The sequence below is a fragment of the Pseudochaenichthys georgianus genome, chromosome 17, assembly GCF_902827115.2.
Source record: "Pseudochaenichthys georgianus chromosome 17, fPseGeo1.2, whole genome shotgun sequence".
NCBI classification, from domain to species: Eukaryota; Metazoa; Chordata; class Actinopteri; order Perciformes; family Channichthyidae; genus Pseudochaenichthys; species Pseudochaenichthys georgianus.
In genome coordinates, this window is record NC_047519.1 from 38,090,168 (window position 1) to 38,111,084 (window position 20,917).

At 41.1% G+C, this 20,917-nt stretch overlaps 1 pseudogene; it reads left to right on the forward strand.

Annotated features, from left to right (window-relative positions):
* Positions 1-20,917, forward strand: part of LOC117462446 (contactin-associated protein-like 4) — a 119,285-nt pseudogene that overhangs the window by 75,459 nt on the left and 22,909 nt on the right.

Sequence of the window (20,917 nt, forward strand, 5' to 3'; positions counted from 1 at the left end):
CTGGTTCTCTGTCTGTTCGATGGAGAAGGAGCAGTCTCCTGCTTGGGTTAGGTCTTTGTTTGCTCAGGCGGGTCAGGGTCTTAGCCGTCTGATGCAGAGGAACAGTCCAGGTTTCAGGACACATTACCTATAGAAATTCTAGCACACTGAGGTTAAATAAATCCAACCCTTTCCACACTGTCTGTTTCTAATCATACTATCTGTCTTGGTTTTTAAATGCCATCTAAACAACAAAATGAATGTCTCCTAATGATATTACAAGAACTCCTTCTAAAAATTATTTCAACCATTGTAAGATATTTACCCACAATAACTCTTTCAGGAAACCATTTTCTCCTATAAATTGAAATACTCACATGTTACAAGCACCATATCTTTCACACACAAATAACGTGCCCATATATTCCCCGTTCAAATCCCACTGTTACTTAGAACATCAGTAAAAACCAGCAGAGCGTACTAACAGATCACAGAAATGAAAATTGACTCAAGAGTAGGCCTATGTTTATACTTGTTATCATAATTATTAATATTATCACTTTTACTCTAAATGCCCTGTCCATAATCCAGACATGCAAATTGTTTGAGTGTAAAAATGTGTTTTTCCCTATCTGTTTACACTCTAAAGATTCTTGAAATTATAATGGTTCAATTACTAATCCCTTTGTACTTCTGATAACAATTATTTATGTATAATGTTTTAAATATACACATATGTGCTACATGTAATAGTTCTAAATTTGAAGACTAGTGTGTGGTTTTAGTTCTGACTGAAATGTATTATCTATAATAATATACAATACGTCCACCAGTGTGCGCAATTATATTTCTAACTTTTGTCCACTAGGGGCGCTATATTTAATTTGTAGATGTAATACCAAATAGTTACACTGGGGGCGTTATATTTAAGAATTAATGCAATGTATCGTATCTGCCACAGTTTTGAGTCGGTTTTGACTTTACTTGTATTACTGGCTCTGTCCACCAGGTCTAAACATATTTCACTTTGCTCTTATTTGGTGCACCACCTTCCCTTGGCCACCAGATGTACTTTTGCCTACTTCCTCATTCTTTTCTTATCTGTTACTTCTCCCTTGTTCCTCTTTCCCTATTATATACTTCTCCTTTTGCTCGGTATTTCTACACTTTTAACTCTATTTAGTAACACACTTTTAATTCCATTTAACAACACACTTTTCCATTTTTTTTTTTTTTTTTTTTTTTTGTGGTCTGAGCTACTATGTTTGTTTTGTACGACAAAGGGCCACACTTAGAAAAAAAAAACAGAGATTTCGAGAATAAAGTCGTAATAATACGAGAATAAAGTCATAGTTACGAGAATAAAGTCGTAATATTACGAGAATAAAGTCATAATTACGAGATTAAAGTCGTGTGTGACTTGAGAAGGAGACAACAGGAGCGTCCTGCAATAAAATGAGGAATGTGGAGCATCTTGTGAAGCAGTAATTTAGTTTAGGTTTCTCAAATAACTAAATACTTAATCTTTTGGCACATCAGCATCAGATTATCGTATTAGAACTTTGAAAAGGTTGTGCAAGAAACTATGTCTATTATTTCGAAGAAAGAACCAAACGGACTAGGAGGAGATTGTCTCCTTTCTGCAGGAGGAAATGGCTGGTTCTGGCCGACTACAAGGCTATCGTTGGTTACATATACGAGCTGTTCAAAGGGGATTTGTTGTTTCACTAGAAATGATGAGACTTGTAATCAAGGCTTTGGATCCAAAAGGAGTCGAACGATAGCCTTGTAGTGGAATCGGAATGAGCTCCCCATTGAAATCAGGACAGCAGAAAGCTTACACATCTTCCGGCGCAGACTGAAAACTCTCCTTCGACTGCACTTCGAGCGATAGAATTACTAACAAAGAATTGCAAACAAAGCACTTGTATACTAATAAAGGACTGGCTTATCTAAAGCCAGTTGAGTAGCACTTGAAATGTTTTAGCTCTATGAAACCTGATGTACTTTATGATTCTGTTTTCTTCAAGTTTGTATCTTGTTGGTCGAATGCACTTATTGTAAGTTGCTTTGGATAAAAGCGTCAGCTAAATGCAATGTAATGTAATGTAGTCGGCCAGAACCAGCCATTTCCTCCTGCAGAAAGGAGCCCGCTTCTCAAGTGACTTATGAAACTACGACTTTAATCTCGTAATTATTACTTTATTCTCGTAACATTACGACTTTATTCTCGTAATGTTACGACTTTATTCTCGTAACTATGACTTTATTCTCGTATTATTACGACTTTATTCTCGAAATCTCTCTTTTTTTCTTCTAAGTGTGGCTCCGTCGTAGTTTTGTATGTTTTTTTTTTTTATTTAATGGCGCCTTTGTGAGTGAAAAGGTGGGAGTTCTTCGGAGGAGGATCAACCGCTCCTTTCTGTTTGTGCCTTGCAGATAAATCACGTCAGGATCACCAATTTCTTGTGTTTCAGAATTCCTCTGCAAAAGCAAGGAGTCGGACCAGGCAATAAAGTTATAATAAATCTGATTTATTTCAGTTGTGATAAGGAATATAATTTCTCAGCTGAGGTCTCTGGAGATCAGGGATCCACAGACCGCGAGCAGTTTCCACTCCAAGCAGTTAACTGTCTCACACTTCCTTCCACAGCCCCGAAAACCGGCAAAACACATTTCATATACTTATTACAGAATAAAGGTGTCATATTCTGATTAGATATGTGTATTTCTGAGTGAGGTGCTGTAGATCTCTGATTGGAGAACAGGCGAGCCCACGCCTCTTGGCTTCGCCCAGGTCCGACAGGTCCAGTCTTCTTCCCAAGGTCATCCAGGCCCTACACTATACTGACTGTTTCTCCTGTCACGTGCTAAGCTCTGATCTGCTGGGTGCCTGGCACGGTGCCCTCTCCTGAACCTCAGCGAATAACTCACAATAGTGCACAAAAGTAAAGTAAATAAAGTAGCAGAAATGCAGTTCCTTCCTTATGTTTTGCTCACCATTAACACTGTCACGAAGCTCACTTCTCTTCATAGTTTAAGACCTTCTGGTAGCATATTATTCATACACATTTCTTTATGAGCAAGCAACACACATGACTTACTATACATGTACACAGTTTGCACATACACCTACACACAAACAACATACTGACAATGACGCCTTATTGCACAAACCCCAAGGCCAACGTTTAAATTATACGTTACTTTTGTTTGTTGAGAAGATTAATGGACATTGGTAGGAGTGTTTGTAACCGTTTAGCCTGCTTTTAGGGACCCTAAAGTAAGAGACATGAGAGCACTGTCAGCCACCAACTCTCCCTCCCTCTCTCTCTATTAATCCCTTAAATGGTTTCAGTATCCTGGGGGATTCACTCATTTGACAGGCTGTGTCCATGTGTTGATGTTGACATGATTCATTTTGACGTGATCTCATTATTTTCCTCCAGCTCTGTACGAACAGTCCTGCGAAGTGTACAAACACAACGGCAACACGTCGGGACATTTTTACATCGACGTGGATGGCAGCGGACCAATCAAACCGCAACTGGTGTACTGCAACATGACAGGTGACACACACACACACACAAACACACACACAAGCACACAGACATATACTCCACCTCTTCTCACATCATCACTCCATTTTTTTTTATGATTAGAATTTACATAATTGTAAATGATGATGCTCCACTCATCCCCCTCAGATCCACTTCCATCCTTATTGTCTCCAAGCTTCTCTCTCTTTCCCTCCTTTAATCTCTGTCCCACATTCATCTCCCTGTCTCTTTAAGTCGTGATGCTTTACACATTTGGTATCATGATGATAGAGAACATTGTCAGTGCTCTGAATTATGTCCTTTTTGAGAGTTAAAGCGAAAGCTCAAATACCTTTGACCATCTAGTGTAATATTCTTCTTAACAGCGGTTGTGTTTTCTTTTGTCCACAGAGGAGAACACATGGATGGTGATCCAGCACAACAACAGCGAGCTGACCAGAGTGCGACCGTCTCCAGAGGTAAACAAGCACTCAGTTCACTTTGACTACTCCACTGAAGAGGAGCAGCTATTGGCCGCCATCAGCCAATCAGAGTACTGCGAACAGGAACTGTCCTACCACTGCAGGAAGTCCCGCCTCCTCAACACTCCAGGTAAGGGGCTGTTTCTTTAGCTGACCCTAACATCCTGAATCAGATTTTCCTCACTTTTTCTAAGGGACCTGGCGTTTTTAACTCTGTTGATGTGGAGTGATGAATACTGAGAGCCTTTCTCCATTTGCCTTCAGTGGGAAAATAAGGAGCCGTAACTCAGACTAAACAAGGCCAATATAAATGATCATTGTTGAAGGTCTTTTCCATTAGGATTTGATTTACTGAGTCTGCAATCACCGAACCGCATGGATATTTGTTTAACATCTCTTCTTTCTCATTTTATCAAAGTGAGTTATGAGGTGTTTTGTACAAACACAATCTCTGGAGAAAACAATCTAACTCCCTGGGGCCTCACAAATCTTTCCCACTCCACTAAACAAAAACAAATTATTCTTATGTTCGTTGCTGGATACGTAATCAGGTTCCTAGAATTCTTTCTTTTCACCAATGAGCCAGACAAATGGGTTTTGTATGAGTAGTTGAAATGTCTCCTCCTTTTAAATTGAGGTGAATTAAGTTCTCTGTGTCTCCATCAAGTTTACAAGTCATTAATTGACCATTATGCATGAGGAACAATGTTTACTTGTGGAAAACACTGCCATTAATTCAAATTAAAATGGATGGATTGAGGGTGTGTTTTACCTCCTTGACATTTGATACTCTTAGAGTGGCTTATAATAACATGTAATTCTTTAAAAAGCTTTATAGTGATTCTGTTTTGCAGGAAAGAAGTTAGAAAATAGATGATAGAAAATGAATGTAGTGGGATTTGTAGAGTTATTTGGAAAGTGGTAATTCATTGACATTTGCTTACCTTTACTCGCAATGTTTTCTATAATATATTAATGATGCTGACAAAACACAAAACAATAGCACATCTCACAGCCTCACACGTGTTACGTATTCTTTGATAGTTTTATACGTGCTGTTTCAGTATGTGATTGTATTAGGTATATTGTGTTTAAATGAAAGACTCACATTTCACCAAGCCAAAAATGGATAAATAGTTATTTGTTAGATTAAAACATTTGTAAACCTTTATTTCTCCTGTAGGGTATATGCATTTGTGTAAACTTAATAAATAATAATAATAATATGAAGAACAGAATAATAATAATAATAATAAGCTAAATGCACCTCAATCATCGAAAGTAAAAGTACTCGTTATGCAGAATTGACCTCTTACAATATTATTGTATTACTGTTATCATATTATCCTATTTTTAAACATGTAAGAGCATTTTAGTTCTGCAGCGGATGTGTGGACTCAATATTTGAAATACTACAGTAAGGTATTATACCATATAAGCATGTCATGTGTTTGTATATGTATAAAGTAACTGTGAGTGTTAAAATAAATATAATGGAGTAAAAAAGTACAACATGCATCTCTAAAGCATGAGAAGTAGACGAAGTAGCTTTAAATAGAAGTACAAATATGTCAAATAGAACTTGAGTAAAATACTTTTCACCACTGTGTGTGTGTGTGTGTGTGTGTGTGTGTGTGTGTGTGTGTGTGTGTGTGTGTGTGTGTGTGTGTGTGTGTGTGTGTGTGTGTGTGTGTGTGTGTGTGTGTGTTTCAGAGGGCTCTCCGTTCAGCTGGTGGCTCGGGGGTCCCGCTCCCGGTCGTGTCCAGTCTTATTGGGGGGGGGCTCAGCCGGGCAGCCAGCAGTGTGTGTGCGGGCTGCAGGGAGACTGTGTGGACCCTCAGCACTACTGCAACTGTGACGCTGACCGCACCGAGTGGTACTGAGACACAGCCCTTACAGACGTGGTTATTCATACTGAAGTGTCCCCCTCTCTATCATGCCTCACCTTGGGCTGTTTCTTCATCCTCTCCTTTTTATCTCTCCTTATTGTTCTACCCTCCTTTGACCTTTGCTTCCTAATCTCCTCCTGATCTCAATATAATACAAAGGGGCTTTATTGGCATGACCACATTTTAAACATAGTATTGCCAAAGCATTCCGCACAAGGCGTTATAACAGAACAAAATCAACACAACACATAAATGTGAACAATACATGTGGCACAACACTCAAATGCACGCTCAGAATAAGTAATAATCTCTCCCTCCTCCTTATTGTCATTTTCCTTCCTACTCCTCCCCTTCTATTTATTCCTCTTCTTTATCTACCCCATCTTCTTCCTTCTCCTTTGTGTCTTCCTCCTCCTCCTCAACACTACTGTAACCGTGACGCCGGCCGCACCGAGTGGTACTGAAACACATTGTATCGTGAAAAGGCTTGTCCTGGATATCTAGAATCATCACATTGTATTTATATAGCCCAGTTTTACGTATTACACATTTGTCTCAGGGGGCTTTCAGCATGCGACACCCGCTGTCCTTAGACGGTTGCAAATAAACATTGCAAAATAAACCCCATAATTAATGGGAAAAATGGGAAATGACTCAGGAAGAACGACATTGATTGATATAAACATACTGCTTTATCAAATAGTAAAGTATATATTAATGCAGTCGTTGACGTTAAATCTGTGGTGGTATCATTTCCCTAATGTTCTGCTTAAATGCTGGGACAACAGGATGATTACTAACTTGTAAAACAATGGACAGCTTAGTGAAGCAATGTGTTCATTAAACCAGCCTTTTCCACAAATTAATAAAAAAAAGAATCTTACCTTTAGTTTGATATTACTTTGTTGTTCCTTGCTGGTGTCTTTGTATTAAAAAACTGTTGAAAATAGATACATCGTTTTTAAATTTGAGATAAGATGGCATTTAAATCAGGAAAAATTACTTCATTTTCTTAGTTGTATGAAACGTAATGAAACTAGCTGGAAACGCATAGACGGACACATTTAGGGTTTTTAAATGTCATTGCATGATTCCATATTTTCTGCTCATGCTAACTTTCTGCTTAATATAGGAAAATACATTTCTGATTGTACTCCTACTGTTGATTTATTTGTATTGAATAGTAAACATGAGTGCTAAAAGCGTCTGCAGGGTTACAGTCATCCACATTCTGCAGGGAAGCAAACAATAAATCGACTGGGATAATTGGAGCAGAGCACAATCAAAACAACTTTTAACCTCTCCTCATGTCATCTTGGCTTTTTCCTCACATATCATTTCCCAGCACAAACAGTTTAAATCTATTTTTACAGAGCCGATCGGCTGCTCTTTAATATTTCATCGCACTGAGCTGTAAAGTCTCCTCGCTTCCAGCCCTGCGTGTGTTTTTAAGCTTTTCTCAGCAACAAGGCAAGCGGTGTGTGAAGCTGCGTGTGGGTGTAAATGGACGGAAGGCGTCTTGTTTTTGGAGTAGCTGTTCCGGCAAATGCAGAGGATTGAATGTCAGGAAGGCTATCATTATGTTTTCACTCAGCAATGTTTACAGCAGCCAGTAAAACATGCACTCATCCAGAATTGAATACTGCAATAGCATCCTTTATGCCATAAAGTGTATGGCACATTATTCAAACTCGTAACCCTCTCTACCCAAACACATCTGCACCCATATGTCCATGTTTAGATAAACATTCCCTGTTTCTGGTGATTTAAATGTGGAATTAACCGTCTGTTTTGTGTATTCAAAGTGTGTTTCTTTATTATCTTTGATTAACTTTTACCTGTACATGTCAAGTCTTTGAGTACCATGGACTTTAAAAAAAGTCTTACACTACAGATGTAACGAATGTAGGACTTTGAGGATCAACATTTATTAAAAGCTCCATGAAATGCCCTTGTGAATAATAATAATAATAATTAGAAGAAGAATGTAATACGTATTTTGCTTTTTCATAGTTATTATCATTATTAATATTGTAACGACACTGAAAAAATGGGGAGTAAGATTTACTTGCATAAGAAAATGCACTCAGAAGTAAATTTAACAACGTATATTTCAAGTAGCTTCTACTTATTATTATTAATATACACAAGGGGGATTACAATATTTAAAACAAACACCAATTTTTTTCTCAAGGAAATGGTCTTAGATGGGAGTTTGTGAGTTGCGTGAATTTGTTGATTTTTGAAATCCGCCACGTTTCTCCTTCCTCTTCCTCCTCCTCCTCCCCGTCCTCCTCTTCCTCCTCCTCTTCCTCTTGCAGGACTGAGGACTCGGGGCTGCTCACCCATAAAGAGAGCCTCCCCGTCCGTTCTCTGTTGCTAGGTGACGTCAGGAGGCCGGGGTCAGAGGCCGCGTACAGTGTGGGACCGCTCCGTTGTCATGGAGACAGTAAGTCTAGTCCAGTTGCCTGGCTATAACATGATGAAAGAAAAACTTCCTATGATAGGAATTGACTTTGTTTACTTTATTCTGTCAGACTGCATGGTGTTGACAGACAAACAAATGTTTTTTTTGTGTGTCAATCCTCATACAACACACCGGTCTTCAATTTTCATCCCAGTTGCCTTTCATTTAAATTATAGATGAGAGTAACGCTAACGTCACGTCTTGACAAAATGACGGCCCCGCCCACTTCCGGGGGACAATAATGCATTAAAGCGAAGAGGAAAATAATTGTTTCTTCATGTCTTAAAGCTGCTGAGTCATATATTGTACCTGAAAAAACAAATATATCCCGAGTTACGGTTTATTTACTTCCACTACAGAAAAAAAGGACGGTAAAAGAAACGATCTGATTCTGAAATCAAAGTTTCAGTCTGACCTGCTGCCTGCACTCCAGCTTTCTGATCGGACATCATTTCCCTATTGATTGAAATGTAACCATAAATCAACACAGATCATGGTTCTCCAATGACATTGTTTGACAGTTTGCCTTTCTGACCATCATAATTGGGATTCTTGTAGATAAAAAAAGCGCTGTTTTCGTAATTGTTTGATGTGATTGTTGAAAACAGAATCTGTATCACTGCCAATCACATTTTACATTTATATAATCTATTCAATATTTAATATTCCATCTGTCATATATTTATGCAGGTATATGTATATATAAAACCTTGGGATAAATAAAGTACTATCTTATCTTATTCAAATGGCAGTGAGTGTTTTCCACCCAAAAGGGGCGTGGCCTTGCATGGAGGGGAAAGTACCCGGATGTGTTGCTCTCATCTATTGCAGTCCCAGAAATGTCACACAAAAGTGACACAAGTTTGACATTTTGTTGATATACATAAACTAAATGTTATACAAGTTTTTTTAATTAAAATGTAAATGCAATGAGGATTATTTTGTATCTTATTTGTTTTTCCATTTATTTAGACAAGATAAGATAAGATAGTACTTTATTGATCCCAATTTGGGACATTTTTTAATCTTAGTAATCTTAACCAGGAGTTTTCATTTCCTTTTCTCAGAGAACTTCTGGAACGCTGCGTTTTTCGACAAGGAGACGTCGTACCTCCACTTCCCGACCTTCCACGGAGAGCTGAGCGCGGATATCTCCTTCCTGTTTAAAACCACCGCCTCCTCCGGTGTGTTCCTGGAGAACCTGGGCATCAAAGACTTCATCCGGATCGAACTGAGCTGTGAGTAAGAGCTGGAGAATCAAGAATGAATCCAAATCAAACACATTTAAAGGGCGAGTGTGAGTCTTTAAAGCCCTTTTCGTATGCTGGGATTTATAGTATGGCAGCAAGACTTAAATAGACTTAAAGCTCCCGTGTCATGGCCATTTCTACTGATCATATTTCCATTGTTGAAGTCTACTACAATAGATTTATACCGTGCAATTTTCCAAACTCACATTGGTTTCTCATACAGCTCTGTAAAGTATGTGTAGTCACTCTCTGTCCTAAACGGCTTGTTGGAGCTCCTGCCCCCCCCTCCCTGTGAGCCCAGTGAGCTCTGATTGGTCACGCGACGTGAAAGGCTCATTGCGTACCCATTTAAACAGTCGTGGTAGTTACCTTGTTTGTTTTAAACATCATAAATACACAAACAACAATGAATACTTACAGGTTGTGTACCCGAATCTCCCGCTGGTCCAAACAAAGTAGGAACAGCATCGTTCTTCAGTGCCCTACGCTGTGCATATCCGGCATGAATCGCTGAAAGGTTTGGGAAGATTTGTTTCGTGAAAGGCTGGCAGAGGGTGCAGCCATAGCTCTGGGCGTGGCTACTGGGTATCCCTACCAGGAAGTAAAGGAGCAATCTCCAACGAGAAGTTTTGGGGAGGTATTTTCTGTGTTAGAGTTATTTTCTGTGGGAGCGTTGCTCGCTTCAAAAGTTGAGCAATGTTCAACTTTTGAAGCTTCGGTGGAAGCGTCAGCCAATCAAATCATATGCCAGTACAAGCTCTAGCCAATCAAGCCGCGTGCTTGTGTGTCCGGGACGGGAGATTCATGTTAGGGATGCCAGCGATTATTCGATTATTCGAATATTCGTTACAGTCTCCATAATCGAATATTATTTTTAAAAATCGATTTTATTTATATATTTTTTTTTATTATTTATATATTTTTTTATTATTATTATTTTATTTTTTTCTGGCTTAGTTTCAACCAAAATATATATATAAATATGTATATGCTAATAATAGTAATAGTATTAATAATTGTAAATGGCCATTGGTCACACCACCAGTTTGTTTTACTGTAAACTTGGAGGAAGCCTGCATGCAGAGCAGACTGCTGCTGCAGCACGCTACACACCGACCCCACCCCCCCTCTCCCTCACACGTGCGACTAAAGATGAACAAAGCGGCAGCCGGCAGGTAAAAAGAGTTCCTCGTGGAACTACTTCGAACATACAAGTCCAAAGGAAGTTAAATGCAAGCTCTGCGGAAAGACGTTGGTCTATCACAGCTCAACCTCAACAATGCGTTCGCATTGAAGAAAGACGCAGCACAGCCGGCCATTACCAACTTCACTTCAAGGCCACGTCGTTGTGATGACATGCTTGTTTGTTGTTTGTACTGTTAAACATGTTCCAGTAAAGAAAACAACGGAATTCCTTTACGGAGTTTTTTTTTTTTTTTTCTCCCGCGGGGGGGGGGGGGGGTCGAATAATCGATTATTATTCGCCAGGGCTGCCGAATAATCGATTTTGATCATGGTCAGTTTCTGGCAACCCTAATTCATGTGATTGGTTGTTGGTCGAGTTTCAGACAAGCTCACCGGCAAGCTTCAACGCACGCCGCCGTGTGGACGCTGCGTTACAGTTGTTTCCCTGCTCTGGGATTCAACTGTTTTGCAATGGATTGAAAGATGTTCCCTCGGTTATCCCATAACTTCTGATATTGAATAAAGCTTTTTAGTTTGAGTTTTTATTGACAGGCTTGTTCTTATTGAGTTTGTGTTTTCTTCTGGCGCTGCTTGCATGTTTCCATCATGTTGTTCTGCTCTGGGTTTCTTTGTTGTCTTTCGATTAATTTCCTTCCCACAAAGTTTGCAGTTGAAAGCATCCGCTGCCGTGGATGCTTGGGACAACATAGCATTCTCACAACACAGCAAATCAAATAACCAAGGTGAAATCCGTTAAATAGGAACTCATAATTATTGCAGGGCTTCTTTTTTTTTGCACCCTTGTTTTTAATTTGAAGATTGTTCATCAACTCTCAGGGGGCATTTTAGCCCTGACCCTCCATTAATTCCTGTTGATTGATTCTTGCCTCATGCACACATTTATAGGCCCTATCGAGAGTCATTCAGATTACGGCCGCAATAACCAGGGTGTTATTTAGTTTATAGGTAGAGTGGAAATGTGGGTGGCTGTGAGATGTGTTTTTACCATATATTATGTAATTTAAAACATAGCAGTATTACCCAACAAGGTGTCCTTGTGTTTATATGGGTGACCGTACTGCGGGTTGTACCAGGTTCGCATTTATTGGCAGCTGTACGGTTTGTCATTCAGAACGGCTTGTATCCACCTTAGTTATTAGAGTCATATGAGGTTGCCTTTTGAAGCTCTGTCACCTCACTTCACCTTTTAGTTTGTTTGGAGGTTCTCTTTGTGTTGCTTTTTGGAGGAAGTTGCATCGAAGCGGGATTTAAAGGGACAGACACAGATCATTTCAGGGACACTGCTGCAGCAAACGTCTCTCTCCTCTGGGAAATCACTGTCAGTGCCGACCTCTTAAGATCGCTCCGTAACCTCTAGGAATTTCTAAATGAAGTTACTGTATAGTCAGGGGTGCACATATCTGGTACGCATGCGCGGCAAACATCTGAAATGCATAACGTCACTTGTGTCACCAAGCGCCTTTGTGTACAGACGAACTTGTGAAGCTTTTTTACCGACAGCGCTTAGATCACTGGACGACAGAGTCGGTTGCCGTGTGCACAGACGGGGCTGCTGTTAACGTTGGTGTGTACAACGGAATTGTGCCAAAACTACGCCAAACGGCTGCAGAGGGAGACTGCCCTGAGCACATTCTGTCCCCGCGCACACACTGGAGAACTGCTCAAACTCGCAGTTCACTAGCACCCTGGACATCCAAACTATGTATCCTGGTACTTATCTGAGTAACTCACTAAGAAAGTTATAGTGCTGTTTCGCCTTTTGTCCTTGGGAAAGTCGAAGTCGTTTAAGAATAATTAATACCTTTACACTGGGAAAAAACATCCTCTTCACCAAACACCAACAAGTTATTTATAGCGTTTCGATTTGTTTGGCAAAAAAAACAAAAAACTTTTGTAGGTACATTTTGTAGGAAAACTATGTGCTCTTTACTCCGTTACATTTATTTTCCAGCATTACCTACGAGCTACTTCAGAGTTATGTTATTAATAAAAAATACAAATGAAAATACAGTATTGTAGTAAAAGCTACCCAGCAGTTCTTAAACTAAATGAAATAACCCTAACCTCGCTGAATGAAGTCATGATCACAATATTACATCAATAATATAATATAATATATATAACTCTGAAATTGGGCCTTACCACTAACGACTACTTTACTTTTGGTACTTGGGGTTTATTTTGATGATTATTTATACTTGTCAACTTCTATTTGAACTTCTATTTGAATATGTTTTTAAGTGCAGGATTTTATTTGAAGCAGTTTTACTTAAGTAAAACATCTGAGTACTTATTCCATTTAGTTAGAGGTGCAGTGACTGACACATCAATAACCCACCATGTCTGCTCCCTCTCTCTCCCTCTCTCCCTCTCTCTCCCTCTCTCCCCCTCTCTCTCCCTCTCTCCCTCTCCATCAGCCTCCACCCGTGTGGTTTTCTCCTTCGACGTCGGTAACGGGCCTCTGGAGGTTCACGTGGAGTCGATGGTGCCGCTGAACGACAACCGGTGGCATCGAGTCCGAGCCGAGAGGAACGTCAAAGAGGCGTCGCTGCGGCTGGACGGACTTCCTGTCGCCACGCAGGAAGCTCCGGCTGACGGACACCTCCACCTGCAGCTCAACAGCCAGCTGTTCATAGGTGAGGAGGAGACACACGGGCCAAACATGTATTCATATAACGTTTATACAAAATAAGAATCTGCTTTAAAGGGCCGAGTATGTGTTCAGAACACACCTAGGTTCAAGGATCGAGGCTTTTATTGTCATGTGTGGATAGCTACAGTGCAGATATGATAATGACATGTTAGTCCGGCTTATTCATATCACAGGGACGTGTTTAAAAACCTTTCAGACACACTTGACAATTAACCCCACCCTGTTGTGTTTACTTTTTTGTAAACAAAGTACATTTCGCATGCTCTGTTTCCCGATAAAAAGCACGTTGTGTATCGTAACACACCCAAAGCTTTAAACACGTGTTGAATGCATTTCCTTTCTCATAAAGCATTTGCGAAGCTTAAAGCTGTTGACAAATGGATCTGCTTTAAACCAGGACTGTGTTTACGTAACCTGTGTATATAAGATACTAAAAGCCTCGGGACACAGTTTAAAAAACATCCACAATAGCGCTAGTGGTCAAAAGCTTCACTGGGTTCCTTTAACAACAGGAGACAATAGCAATCTACCAAATCAACACTAAATGATCAATTGCAATGAAGTGTACGGCTGGAAAGGCGTAGCTGCAATATGAATTATCTTTATACTTTTTCTTTTTGTCGCTGCTTTTAATTGAACTATTCACATCTTAAACTGCACTGTAACTTTTATCCATGTATTTTTCCTTAATGTTTATTTTATTAGCTTTTCTTTTTTAATGCTTAATGTCTTCTTTTTTTTTTGTAAAGCACTTTGAATTGCCTTGCGTTGAAAAGTGCTATATAAATAAACTTGCCTTGCCTTGCCTTATACACACAGACAGCCTTAAGAAAAATAAAATAACTTTTGCTAATTAATAAAAGACATGAGCTGGGGTTTAGATTCAACACTGAGGATTCATACAATGTATTTTCTGTAAAAGATAGCTATCTAGAAAATTGATTTTATGCATGGAAATGTAAAAATAAGCATTCGGCTCAGCTCGTATGCAATCACAAGCCACAACATTGCTGTATTCATGAGGAAAAATGTAGGTTTCTACTCCTTATGCGCATTTAAGATAAACTATTACATGCAGTGCAATTAGAAGACCTCCACGGATTTATGTCTGTCTACTTATTTTTACAATTAAAAGTCATTGTTGTTTGCCATGAATTCCTAAGCCATGATTAATTAAACCGTGTATTTATGAGCCTTAATTATTCCTGGCAGACATTTATAGGGTGAATAACATTGTTTAGATTTATAACCCGTGCCTTGCATGGATTTACAAACGGTTGGATTGCTGTTCCTCTTCTTGCTTTACGGCCTCATATTTGTCAGCGTATAATATCCACGCGCTGCAGTTTCTGGTGACATATTTCTGCATTCGATGCAAGCACCAATTCAGGTATGTTGTCGTATTGCCTGGTTTGAATAGATAACCTGTTTATCAGTGCTGTGTTGGCTGGTTTGTGAAGATAAGTGTTTTCTGGGAGGCAGAAAACACTTATCTTCATTTAAAGACATGGGAAGTGAGAATGTGCTGAAAGACGTTTGTTGGTATTTTGTTGGAAATTGCGTTTCAGACTTTGAGAATATTCATCAGAGAAATGCTATTTCTGTCCTGGCTGATGAGGGTTTAGACCAAACTGTTAAGCTGTAACTCGGACAGACATTGACATCCCAATAGCCTTGCAACTAGTATATAGAAAAACATTAGCTTGAATGGCGATTAAGAAATAATCCATTGGCCTCCTTTGTTTACTTCTTTAACATAGTGACATCACTATGTTACACTCACACTAATTGCATAACTACTAAGAAGTGTCTTGCCTAGGGACACAACGACATGCTGACTGCAGTGGGGTTTGAACCTGTGACCCCCGATCCCAACACCAAGACTCTATCCACTGTGCCACATGCCTCCACACTAACTAGAGGTCCAACACATTGTACATGATGTCCACTAAGCGTCTGGACATCTCTAAGCTGTTGACCAATCACAACAGACTGGGCTCTAGTTTCAGACAGAGGGTGAAAGAGGTGCTGCAGCACAGGCAGTATGAGAAAAATAAAGAGCTTTTTGAACATTAGAGCATGGAGACATGTAGAGACACTACATACTGATATACACCTGAACATCAGCAGGAGAGGACTCTTTAAAGTAGAGACACTACATACTGATATACACCTGAACATCAGCAGGAGAGGACTCTTTAAAGTAGAGACACTACATACTGATATACACCTGAACATCAGCAGGAGAGGACTCTTTAAAGTAGAGACACTACATACTGATATACACCTGAACATCAGCAGGAGAGGACTCTTTAAAGTAGAGACACTACATACTGATATACACCTGAACATCAGCAGGAGAGGACTCTTTAAAGTAGAGACACTACATACTGATATACACCTGAACATCAGCAGGAGAGAACTCTTTAAAGTAGAGACACTACATACTGATATACACCTGAACATCAGCAGGAGAGGACTCTTTAAAGTAGAGACACTACATGCTGATGATATACACCTGAACATCAGCAGGAGAGGACTCTTTAAAGTAGAGACACTACATGCTGATGATATACACCTGAACATCAGCAGGAGAGGACTCTTTAAAGTAGAGACACTACATACTGATATACACCTGAACATCATATGAGAAGAATAAAGAGCTTTGTGAACATTAGAGCAAGGAGACATGTCCCAGTAGAGCTACCGAATACAATTCTGGAAATTAGCACAATATGGGCCCTTTAATAATTTGATTTCAACTTTAAAAGTATGTGAGAAATGGCTCTGAATATGTGGCAGAAGGCCCGATCAAATGTATGTTGTATTGCATGATATCCTGCTTGTATTGCCTCTCACTGTTGGACACGTGGTTGAATCTTTGCTCCAGAGTTTCTTCTCCGAACTCTGCAGTTCCAGTGAGTTCTCTCTTTCGACACGTTGCTTTCTGTGCCTGCAGGTCGAGGTTCTTTGTGTTCTCAGCCACACTTTGCCTCTGATGCGTGGTCTGATCTCCACTTCAGTAATTGTTCTTGCAGATTCCCTCTCCTGTGGTCTCACACTGTATGTACAGAGTGTGCTCTCACAGCACGGCCTCCTGCAGAGACGCTGCAATCGTCTTGTTAGAGCTGAGGTTGAATATTGTAAATTCTCCCTGATCTTAAAGGTCTCATTTGGTCGGAGGTGAAGTTCCTCTGCATTTGGACTCTTTGATCTTTCCATTAATCTTTACTCAGCAAATCCCTCATATATGCTTTTTAGAAATGATCTCACCTTCCAATAAGTGATTCACTTGATGTTTTACGATTACTGTTTAACGGCTGGATATGTGCAGAATACTAAGCAGACATTTACACCTGATCCTTTTGTAGAGCTGTTTAAAGTTTCCGCATTTTGAGGTTTATTCTTTTAATGGTAGCCCATAGGTGTGTCAATACACTTTCGAATAGCCACCCCAGAAACAAACCTTTTACAAAACCTGCCTTATGGGAGAGAAACTCCCTCTGGTGGGACCTTTGGGACTTTAGCCTCTCCAGACCATTTACAGGCACACAAATCCAAGACGCTACGGGAAAGGCGAAATCCCTTTGGGCAGGAATGAGTGTTTGTAGTGCTTCAGGCTGAATCTTCTATAAGCTGAACTTCTGGAGAAAGTGGGTGGGATCAGACACGATGATTGGTCTAATGATGGACTGCTCATAGATGTTTCGGAGGGTGGATGGATTTTATTCAGTTTGTCAGTGCTAGCTTTGATTCCTGTATGTATGACACTGACTGCTGATGATATCAGTCACATAGTCAGTTTAGACATTTGATATCTCCACATATGAGTGCTTCAGGCTGCCCGTGTGAACCCTGAATCTCCTCTCAGCCGAACGTGGGTGGGATCAGACACGATGTTTGGGGAAACGATGGACAGCTCCTCGATGTTTTGGAGGATGGATGTTTATTCAGTGTGCTTCTGTGTTTCTCAGGAGGCACAGCGTCCAGGCAGAAGGGCTTCCGGGGTTGTATCCGCTCCCTGCAGCTGAACGGCGTCCCCCTGGACCTGGAGGAGCGGGCGGAGATCACCCCCGGGGTCCAGCCCGGCTGCCCGGGTCACTGCAGCAGCTACGGCTCGCTCTGCCAGAACCAGGGCCGCTGTGTGGAGAGAGCCAGCGGCTTCCACTGCGACTGCGGCCTGTCGGCGCACACTGGAGCCTTCTGCCGCACTGGTACACACGCTGTTGGTGTTAAAGCAAGATGCACCGTCATACAAACCGATGTCTGTAATGTGGTAAAGGGTATCTGAGGCTGGAGTATGTTGTCAATTTGGAGGTGAGATTACAGTTTTTCAAATCCATCGAGAAGAAAAATTAAAGGTCCCCTATTAGACTGTTTTTCATCAATATATTACAGCTCTCAGATACTGTACAAACATGTCTCTGATTGGCTGAAACACCAAACAGATCATTGCAGCATTACCCATAATCCCCTCTGTTTCAGCCCTGTTTCAAAAGTGCTGATTCTCTGTCTGTTACTTTAGCTGAAAATAAGGAGCCACTCCCCACGCCCCTCTGAGAGACATTTGGTTAAAAATAACACAATAGCCGCTTTCACACCAAGTACTTTGCCGTACTTAGTCCCGCCGAACTCTTTAGTCCCGGAACTGTCCTAGTACAGATCGCGTTCACACCGGAATAAGTCCCTGAGGGAGGATTAGGCAAATGAAGCCGCTGACGTCACTTCTTCTTCTTCTGCTCTGGGTTTACTGGCAGCCCGCAAACAACTTCACGGCGTATACTGCCACCCGAAGTCCCGGGTAAATCGCCAGAAGCGCCGACACCTCCTCATCACTCCACCGCTCCCACGTTTTATTTTGTGTTGCCATAAGTCAGTCTCTCTCCGTTGGTGCGTTGGGCTAATGCTAATGCTAATAATGCTAATGCTAGCAAATCAAATGGCGGCTTCATAAAACTTTTTGGGAGTTTTACGGGGCGTACTTTGCAATTCGCCCAGCCAATCAGAAATTGGAACCTTTTCCTCCCCAGGAAAGTACCTGTCTCTAGCAGGGACTGAAAGGTTCTCGTGAACTAAGTTCTAGTTCCAGATATTTTTGGTGTGAACGCAAAATCCCGAGAACTATCGGAACTATTCCTGGGAAAAGTGCTCCGGTGTGAAAGCGCCCAATGGTGTTCTAGGAGAGAGATTCAGGTGATAAGGTGGGGGGGGGTTACCTTGGTTGGTGATTGGCTAATGGTTACACAAGACAAAACATCGTTATGACATCATAACGTGGCCAAAATCTGATCAGCTCATTTTCAGACATGTTTTTATAGAAATGGATCAAAAAGAGAGAGAATCTTTGTTCCTGAAACTTTCAGAGTCTCTTTCCACAGAGGGGACACATGTTGATGTAGAAGAGGGGACACATGTTGATGTAGAAGAGACATGAAGAAGAGGGGACACATGTTGATGTAGAAGAGACATGGAGAAGAGGGTACACATGTTGATGTAGAAGAGACATGAAGAAGAGGGGACACATGTTGATGTAAAAGAGAAATGGAGAAGAGGGGACACATGTTGATGTAGAAGAGACATGGAGAAGAGGGGACACATGTTGATGTAGAAGATACATGAAGAAGAGGGGACACATGTTGATGTAGAAGAGACATGAAGAAGAGGGGACACATGTTGATGTAGAAGAGACATGGAGAAGAGGGGACACATGTTGATGTAGAAGAGACATGGAGAAGAGGGGACACATGTTGATGTAGAAGAGACATGAAGAAGAGGGGACACATGTTGATGTAGAAGAGACATGGAGAAGAGGGGACACATGTTGATGTAGAAGAGACATGGAGAAGAGGGGACACATGTTGATGTAGAAGAGACATGGAGAAGAGGGGAAACATGTTGATGTAGAGGAGACATGAAGAAGAGGGGACACATGTTGATGTAGAAGAGACATGGAGAAGAGGGGACACATGTTGATGTAGAAGAGACATGGAGAAGAGGGGACACATGTTGATGTAGAAGAGACATGGAGAAGAGGGGACACATGTTGATGTAGAAGAGACATGGAGAAGAGGGGACACATGTTGATGTAGAAGAGACATGGAGAAGAGGGGACACATGTTGATGTAGAAGAGACATGAAGAAGAGGGGACACATGTTGGTGTAGAAGAGACATGGAGAAGAGGGGACACATGTTGATGTAGAAGAGACATGGAGAAGAGGGGACACATGTTGATGTAGAAGAGACATGGAGAAGAGGGGACACATGTTGATGTAGAAGAGACATGGAGAAGAGGGGACACATGTTGATGTAGAAGAGACATGGAGAAGAGGGGACACATGTTGATGTAGAAGAGACATGGAGAAGAGGGGAAACATGTTGATGTAGAGGAGACATGGAAGAAGAGGGGACACATGTTGATGTAGAAGAGACATGGAGAAGAGGGGACACATGTTGATGTAGAAGAGACATGGAGAAGAGGGGACACATGTTGATGTAGAAGAGACATGAGAAGAGGGGACACATGTTGATGTAGAAGAGACATGGAGAAGAGGGGACACATGTTGATGTAGAAGAGACACGGAGAAGAGGGGACACATGTTGATGTAGAAGAGACATGGAGAAGAGGGGACACATGTTGATGTAGAAGAGACACGGAGAAGAGGGGACACATGTTGATGTAGAAGAGACACGGAGAAGAGGGGACACATGTTGATGTAGAAGAGACACGGAGAAGAGGGGACACATGTTGATGTAGAAGAGACGACGGAGACGAGGGGGACACTGTTTATGTAGAAGAGACACGGAGGACGAGGGGAACACATGTTGCTGTAGAGTATAGCACGTGGAGACGAGGGGACACATGTTGATGTAGAGATACAACACGGAAGAGAGGGGACACATGTTGATTTAGAAGAGACCGAGAGGGGACACATGTTTGATGTAGAAGAGACACAAAGAAGAGGTGGACACATGTGATGAAGAAGAGGACACGGAGAAGAGGGGACCACATGTTGCTGTAGAAGAGGACAAGGAGAAGAGGGGACACATGTTGATGTAGAAGAGACACGAAGAAGAGGGGACACATGTTGATGTAGAAGAGACACGGAGAAGAGGGTACACATGTTGATGTAGAAGAGACACGAAGAAGAGGGGACACATGTTGATGTAAACGAGAAACGGAGAAGAGGGGACACATGTTGATGTAGAAGATACATGAAGAAGAGGGGACACATGTTGATGTAGAAGAGACATGGAGAAGAGGGGACACATGTTGATGTAGAAGAGACATGAAGAAGAGGGGACACATGTTGATGCAGAAGAGACATGAAGAAGAGGGGACACATGTTGATGCAGAAGAGACATGAAGAAGAGGGGACACATGTTGATGTAGAAGAGACATGAAGAAGAGGGGACACATGTTGATGTAGAAGAGACATGAAGAAGAGGGGACA